This window comes from Arabidopsis lyrata (assembly GCF_000004255.2).
Source record: "Arabidopsis lyrata subsp. lyrata unplaced genomic scaffold ARALYscaffold_10, whole genome shotgun sequence".
Taxonomy (NCBI): domain Eukaryota; kingdom Viridiplantae; phylum Streptophyta; class Magnoliopsida; order Brassicales; family Brassicaceae; genus Arabidopsis; species Arabidopsis lyrata.
The window spans coordinates 361,995-370,965 of NW_003302546.1; positions in this window are offsets into that span (position 1 = coordinate 361,995).

Below are 8,971 nucleotides of genomic sequence, written 5' to 3' on the forward strand. Positions count from 1 at the left end.
GACAACCGGATCCCAAAAGCTAAAGTAGTGTTTTTTCGTTTAGAAGCTCCAAAATCGAAATCTCATAGGACTTCGGCCACACCCAAAAAGAATTGAGAAGTAGTAAGAAGCTTGGTTAGTGTTTTTGGAGTTAAATATGACTATTTCTCGTGTTTATGATTGGGTATAAGAACTAGAACCGCAACCGGATCCCAAAAGCTAAAGTAGTGTTTTTCCGTTTAGAAGCTCCAAAACCGAAAACTCATAGGACTTCGGCCACACCCAAAAAGATTTGAGAAGCAATAAGAAGCTTGGCTAGTGTTTTTGGAGTGAAATATGAGTAGATCTCTTGTTTATGATTGGGTATAAGAAAGTAGAACCGCAACTAAATCCCAAAAGCTAAAGTAGTGTTTTTCCGTTTAGAAGCTCCAAAACCGAAAACTCATAGGACTTCGGTCACACCCACAAAGATTTGAGAAGCAATAAGAAGCTTAGCTAGTGTTTTTGGACTGAATTATGACTAGATCCCGTGTTTATGATTGGGTATAAGAACAAGAACCACAACCGGATCCCAAAAGTTAAAGTAGTGTTTTTTCGTTTAGAAGCTCCAAAATCGAAAACTCATAGGACTTCGGTCACACCCACAAAGATTTTAGAAACAATAAGAAGCTTGGCTAGTGTTTTTGGAGTGAATTATGACTAGATCCCGTGTTTATGATTGGGTATAAGAACTAGAACCACAACTGGATCCCAAAAGCTAAAGCAGTGTTTTTTCGTTTAGAAGCTCCAAAACAGAAAACTCATAAGACTTCGGCCACACCCACAAAGATTTGAGAAGTAATAAGAAGCTTGTCTAGTGTTTTTGGAGTGAAAAATGAGTAGATCTCATGTTTATTATTGGGTATGAGAACTAGAACCGCAACTGGATATTGAACCGAATGAGCACAAGCCATGGAGTTCATAAGAAGCTAAGGAGAGTCAAGGCCGAAGTTCTCATGACAAGGCCGAAGATCTCACCAAGACACGGAGGTGCAAGATTCGTATAAAGTCACCAAGACGCCGAAGTGCAAAATTGGTGTAAACTCATAAGAAGAGTCAAGGCCGATGCTCTCAAGACGAGGTCGAAGACGAAACACCAATGTGCAAAATTGGTGTCAAAGTTGTCAAAGTTATCAAGACTTAATGTGCAAAATTAGTGTCAAAGCTATCATGACCTAATGTGCATAATTGGTGTCAAAAGTATCAAGACCGAGGATGCAAATGAAGTCAATTCATGAAGACAAGTATGTGCAAAACTCGGGTCACTTAGTGATAATCAATGTGCAAGATTGGTGTCACTAAGTGAAGAAGATAAAGATGTGCAAAACTAGGGTCAATGAGCAAAGCGAAGAAGACCCTAGATTCAAATCGTTTAAAGCGCCAAAAGGAGTCTCATGTGGATAAGGAAGCAAGCAACTTGCAAGGAGGACCACATGAGGATATGGACGTTGAGGAAGCTGTCACCATCACCAAGGACGCTCCTCTCTCTCTCCTAAATGAGAAAAAGTAACAAGTGGTCCCAAAACACTTTAAGCCACATCATCTACATCATTGGTCATATAGCCGTTGGTGCTATCTTGGTTTTAAGTGTATTTTGGATTTAAGTGAGCAATTTGAATTGCTCATGACCGTTAGTCCTTAGCCTAGAAGTGAGACAACTTGTCTCCTTTACTTTTATATAAATATGTAACTCATACCTTTGAATAAACTTAAGCTCTCACAATTGAGAAACAAAAACACTCTTTGTGGGATGTCTTCCCCTTATACTAAATCGATTCCTTACACAACAAATTGGGTAGATTAGGATTTGAATATTCTCGGTTTTATACCTCCCTCAAATTCTCTTCTATTCCTCTTTCATCTTCTAATCGATTCTCTAAGGGTTTTGGGTGTATGAGAGAGAGTTTGCCTCTCATACTTATTCTTCAGTATACACAGCTCATATTGGCGTGTATAGCTCCTATTTTACCTCAAGAACAGCTCACATTGAGTTAGTGTCTTGATGGATTTACACATGAACACATAAAACCAATTTTGGTGTTCTTGTGATTCTCTTTGAGTGTAGCACGAGCTGCTCACTCTTGATTTGTCCCAAGCTCATAACCTGGCCCTATTCCGCATATATTCTAACATGGTATCAGAGCCATGGTTAGGAGAACCATGGTTTCAAAGCTACAAAGCAAGGCCCTTGAAGAAGAGACTCATGTGGGAAAGAAGAGGGAAGAGATCCATGGGATGTCTTAGAACGAAAAGTTCAAGCATTTAAAATCATGATGAATCCAAAAGGCCTCTTCAATTCATGCCAATGAAGATCTCTCAAGGGATGAAGAAAAAGAAGCCATCAAGAAGAATGGCGATTTGAAGCTGTTCTTGAAGCTCTTGGAGTAGATCATGAAGACTGCTCGTTTTGGAGTTATCAAGGCAGTTTGGAGTAGATCTTGAAGCCCACAAAGTAGATATCAAAGACTGCTCGTTTTGGGGTTCACAAGGTGCTCACACACCCAACATTCTCCCAATCTCACCTCAAGACAACAAAGCTAAGAACTTTGTCCATTGGCACTCTTGAGTCCATACTCTTTATACTCTCATACTTGGTTACTTAATCTCTCATTCGTGGTAACATACACTTTATTTTTTTGTCATTTATTCTCAGGCTTATGCCTTCCATCTCTTCTTGATGAGTTTTCCAAGAAGAAATGGCGATTTGGAGCAGCCCTTGAAGCATAAAAAGCGGTCATGAAAGAAGCCTTAAAAGCCTAGTCTTGAAGTTGTTCTATGAAGGGATAATGAGGAAGGATTAGCTTTAAGAGCTAAGTGGCTGACTTGGTGTTGTCAAAAGGCGCCCAAAAGTGTTCTACAATTCTCAAGCTTCAAAGGAAGCTAAAAGGATTTAAAGAAGCACAAGAAGAGGCGGAAATAAAGCCCCAATCGGTTGTGCAACCGATCGGACAAACCGATTGGAAGAGCAGTGAGGTTCTGATCGGTTGTGCAACCGATCGGGATAACCGAGTGGCAAAATACGGTTTGCAACTGATCGTCATGTACTCAAAGATGAGTACTTCTCGCCCATCTCCGAATCTAGCTCGTCCCGGGGAAAATGTTCCTCGACCATTCTTCATAAAATGGATGGTTGAGCGACAAAATTTCAATATGGGTCAAGGAAATATGTCGTTTGACCGATGGAAATGAAGCTAGGGCGTTTCGGGAAGGCTCTCGTCGGACTCCGACAAATTGGCTCGACCGTTTTCAAAATTGTCTCGACCAAACATCATGAAATACCCATAAGTACGGTGAATCTCGAAGATGGTACAAGGAATTATGAGTTTGGGTCGAAGAAAATTGAAGAAGTCTTAAAGCGGCACAAGAAGGTGCTAATACAAAGAAGAATCCAGCCTAGTCGATCTCAAGGCTGACCCAAGAGGAAGACCCATGAAGGTGAACACAAGAGGCTGACCAAAGAAGAAGACTAAGGTAGAACAAGTCTATGACTTGCTTGAAGGCTACTCGGCATACAATCCGAGTTAGACAACCCATGGAGAAGAAGAGATGGATGAAGACCAAGGAGACACCAACCATTAGGAGAGAGACCTATGAAGGCTGAAGCTCAAATGGTGGTGAAAAGAGTCTCATCCAACCCATACAACAATGAAGACAAAAGGCTATCTCTAAACCCTTACTCTTTCATTGTTATTTTTCATATCAATGCTCATTTAGAAATCCATAATTTGATCATATAGATAGACTTTCTTATTGAAATGAATCCGCATGATTAGCTTACAAATGAAGTTGTCATTTAAATGTTTAAGCATAATTTTAGAGTGGATTAGGAGTCATCATTTGATTAGAATTGTGTAAGTACTTGAATTGAATTGTCATGATTAAAATCTGAAATTTAATTTGGTCATTTGCATTGGTATTGAATTTACATAAACCGGATTAAGCATTGTGAATCTTGAATTTGAATGTTAAAATCCGAGTCTTTATTGGTTGATTAAATGGACTTAGTCTTGAATAGCTAGTTCATTTTAATCTTATTTACTCTATCTTACTCATACTAAGCTTATTCTTATGGCTATTGATCAAGAAGACATTTTATTCTAACTAAGTAATAGTTATGAATGAAATGTGTTTCTTGTTATGCAAGTAACTGATTTGAATAAGAGGAAGAGAGGTAACGGTCATCTTGGACCGTACGGACGCGGGAAGGAGACCATCCTTATCCGGATGGTGCTAAGCGCGTGTACGGCCGTGTCGTGTAGTGTGTGACCGTTTTCATGAGCTGGAAAGTGGCTAAAGCACACGGTGACTCACTAGGCTGAATGAGGATGCTTTTAAGGTTATGTGCATACCCATCTTGACCTAGTGAGCTCCCTATATAAATCGTGTGCAGCCCCAAACCATTTGTAATTTTTATTACATTACAATCAATCATCTTTTCCTCTAGCATTCATCATGTTCATCTCTATCCTCCCTACTTGTTTCTAAATATTTTCATGGTATCAGAGCATTCGGTTCTTGAATCTTTTCTCTCTTAATCTTAGCTTTTCGATTTCCATTCTTCGAGTTCTATTCTTTGGTTTGCGAGATTGGGTTTCATCTTATTTCCGGGTTTTGGCTGTTCTTGGGGTAGAGTTTCTTAAAGTCTTTGGTGAGGATTCCATTCTCAAGAGTTAGGATATCTTTGAAGCGATTTAAAGGTTTTCTAAGGAGTTTAGGTTGGGTTCATAACTAAAGGTTGAAGCTTTATCACTAAAGGTTGAAGCTTTATCTCGGGTTTGAGTTTTTGAACGGTTCAAAATCGAGTCTTTACTCTTGTAAGATGGCGCTTGTGGTTCAAGAAGTGAACAAGGCTTACAAAGATCTGAAATTTCCGGTTGCTTTGAATGGAAACAACTATCTCTTATGGAAGAGAACAACGACGAATGTATTGGGTGGGAGAAGACTCACAAGATACATTGAGTCTACCTATGAAGAAGCGAAAGCTTTGGAAGAAAGCTTGGTCAAAGAGACTTGGACGCAAGAAGACTTGACGGTTCTGAGTGCTCTCCATTGCTCCCTTGAGGCTTCACTCTTGGAAGGGTATTCGTATTGCGAGACATCTAAAGAGCTATGGGATACACTTGCCAATGTTTTCGGTAACGAGTCAAACTTGACAAGGGTATATGAGCTCAAGAAGACTCTCGGAAGCCTAAGTCAAGAAGACAATGACTTTAATACTCATTTTGGGAAGTATAGGTCTCTAGTTGCTGAACTAGAGATGTTAAGGCCATTCACCACCGAAGCCACAACACTTAAAGATCGCCGAGAGCAAGATCGTGTCTTCGGGTTGTTGATGACGCTTAACCCTACTTACACAGATGTGATTCAACACATTCTAAGGGATGACAAGATTCCTACCTTGGAGCAAGTGTGTGCAAAGATACAAAAGGAGTTTGGGTCACAAGGGCTATTCGGCACTAAAGGTGAAAATCTGCCTACGACGAACAAGGCGGGGTTCGTGAAATATAAGGACAAGAAGGCGTCGGTTTGTGATCATTGTAACAAGAAGGGTCATACCAAAGAAGATTGCTGGATTCTACACCCCCATTTGAAGCCGGAGAAGTTCAAGAACCTTAAGTCGAAGGCGAATGTGGCCAGTGTGAGTGACGGTGGACAAGAGAATGAAGAGAGGGCTATGGTTCAGTATGGTCAACAAGAGAAGGCGTTGCAAGCCACGATTCAAGATAAGGGCTATGGATCATCGTCTCAAACTCAAGAAACCATTGTGATGAACAAGGCGGACCTCGAATCTCTCATTCAATCAATCGCATCAAAATTCAGTACCGGCGGTATTTCTCTCTTTACTTCTAATTCTCATGATCCAAAGTCATTAGTATTAGACTCAGGAGCTTCTCACCATATGATAAGTAATCCTAAGTTGTTAGAGAACATTAAACCGGCTTTAGGAAGTGTTAAAGTTGCGAATGGACAGAATGTGCCGATTGAAGGAATAGGTAGTATAACCTATTTAGTAAACGTTCTAGTGCTTTCTATATGCCTAAGTTTACTTCGAACTTACTCTCAGTTAAGAAGACTACTAGAGACTTAAATTGTCTTGCTATTTTCAGTCCTAATGATGTGAAATTGCAGGATATTAAGGGTGGTAATGTGTTTGGACAAGGTGGTACTAAAGATGATCTCTACGTGCTTGAAGACACTTCTCTTAACTCTATCTCTAATAATGTTGCTTCTTACATGATTGCGAACAATGTTAAAGCTTCGGTTGTTTTATGGCACAATAGACTTGGTCATCCTCATTCTAGAGCTTTGAATTTACTTTTACCGGGTTTCTCTTATGATTGTGCTAAGTGTGAAGCATGCATTTTAGGAAAACATTGCAAAGTAGTCTTTCCTAAGTCAAATACTATTTATGAAAAATGCTTTGACCTTGTGCATTCAGATGTTTTGACTTCACCTTGTGCATCTAGAGATAATCATAAATATTTTGTCACTTTTATAGATGAGAAATCAAAGTATACTTGGGTAACCTTGCTTCCATCTAAGGATAGAGTTTATGATGCATTTATAAACTTCCAAAATTATGTGACTAATCACTTTGATGCCAAGATTAAGATCCTTAGAACAGACAATGGAGGAGAGTACACAAGTACTAAGCTTAAAACACACTTGGAAAAATGTGGAATTCTACACCAAACAAGTTGCCCATACAACCCTCAACAAAATGGTGTTGTCGAAAGGAAGAATAGACACCTAATGGAGGTGGCAAGGGCAATGTTGTTTGAGAAACACATGCCAAAGCAGTTTTGGGGAGATGCCGTGTTAACTTCATGTTATCTCATAAACCGAATACCAACCCGTATCCTTAATGATCAATCTCCTTTTCAAGTTTTGAATAACCAAAGTCCTAACATTGATCATTTAAAGGTATTTGGAAGTGTGTGTTTTGTCTTTGTTCCAGGTGACTTGAGGAACAAGCTAGAGCCGAAAAGCACTAAGTGTGTTTTCATTGGATACTCAACAACGCAAAGAGGCTATAAGTGCTATGATCCGGTAATGAATAGGTACTATGTATCTAGGGATGTAAAGTTCATGGAAGATGAAGCTTATTTCGGAGAGAAGAGTTGGGAAGGTGTGAAAGACTTACCAAATTCAACTTCGGATAGAGCTAGAAGTCTTAGGCACATTCTTGAACATTTGAGTAGTGGATGCTCTCGTCAAGAAGAGAGAGAAGTCACACCAAATGATAGTACTATTGAAGCTCAAGAGAGTGGTAATGACATAGCTCAAGAGAGGGGTAATGACATATCACAAGAAGCTTCGGATAACCAACAAGGAATGGATAGAGAAGAAAGGTCTAGTGAAGAAGTGGTAGAAGAGAATCCATCCAATAAAAGGGAGGTCATTGAATCTTCAAGTGATGATGAGACATATCAAGCTCCACAAGTAACACAAGACTCCATCTACACTAGAGAGAATCCAAGAAAGAGCATGAGAGAGAGGAAATCTCCATCTAATTGGAAGAATACTAGAGTGTACTACAATTGTCAAGCCGTGGCTCATCCAATTCAAGCGACATGTTCGATTGACCTTCTTCCCGAAGAACATAAGGCTTTTCTTAGCAAGCTAGACGTGGAGTTTGTCCCACAAAGATATGAGGAAGCTAAGGGAATCAAGGAATGGGACAATGCGGTTGATGATGAGGTACATGCTATGTTAAGAAATCATACATGGGACAAAGAAGAGCTACCACAAGGCAAGAAGTGTGTGAGTTCGAAATGGGTGTTTACTATTAAGTACAAGAGTAATGGAGATATAGAAAGATACAAGGCAAGATTAGTGGCAAGAGGGTTTACTCAAACGTATGGTGATGATTATCGAGAGACATTTGCTCCGGTAGCTAAGCCACATATTGTGAGAGTAGTTCTTTCTTTGGCTGTTAACTTGGATTGGGAATTATGGCAAATGGATGTTAAGAATGCATTTCTTCAAGGAGAGCTAGAAGAAGAAGTCTATATGACCCCTCCTCCGGGTTTGGAGAACTTGGTAGCTCCGGGAAAAGTGTTAAGACTCCGCAAGGCTATATACGGTCTAAAGCAATCTCCAAGAGCTTGGTACCATAAGCTAAGCTCCACATTAAAGGCTAATGGATTCAAGAAGTCAGAATCTGATCACACCTTGTTTACTCTCCAAAATGATCAAGGCATTGTAGTTGTCTTAATCTATGTTGATGACTTGATCATCTCGGGGAGTAACAAGGAAGGTATTAAGTCTATCAAAACCTCTTTACACAATGCTTTTGACATTAAAGATCTTGGTGTGTTGAAATACTTTTTAGGTATCTGATGTGATAATGGAAAGCTTGGATCATGGAGCTAAGGATCAGCATGTACCAGAGGACATACTCGACCACCAAGCAGGAGATGTGATCGAGCAGGACATTGCACCAGAGGAACACTTGATCGAGCGTGGAGCTAAGGAGCATGGAGATGAAGTTCTTGGAGCTAAAGAGGACGTTGCTTTGCAAGTTGCTACTGGACCAATGACGAGATCAAGGACTAAGCAGTTGAATCAAGCTATCAACACACTTCTACAACACATTGAGGGCAGCCTTAAACCAGAAGCTTGTCCAACCACACTGGTTGTGATTCAAGCCGTTTAAGCGACAGCAATGGAGGTGTGTGACTTGCACTCTTTTTCCCTCCTCTTGGTTTTGTCCCAATGGGTTTTCCAAGAGAGGTTTTTAATGAGGCAAGCCCACACACTCTTTTACTCAAGCCCATTGCTGTCTCAGAGCCCATCTGCATGGAGGAGCCCATTTCGATTTTAAACTTAGTCTTGTGTGTTTATTTCGTTTTTCTTTCCCTAGGTGAACTCTTCAACTTCCTAGACTCTCTTCTTCTTCTTTATATTCGGTTCTCCTCCATTGTAAACGACATCAAACATTTTCTTATCA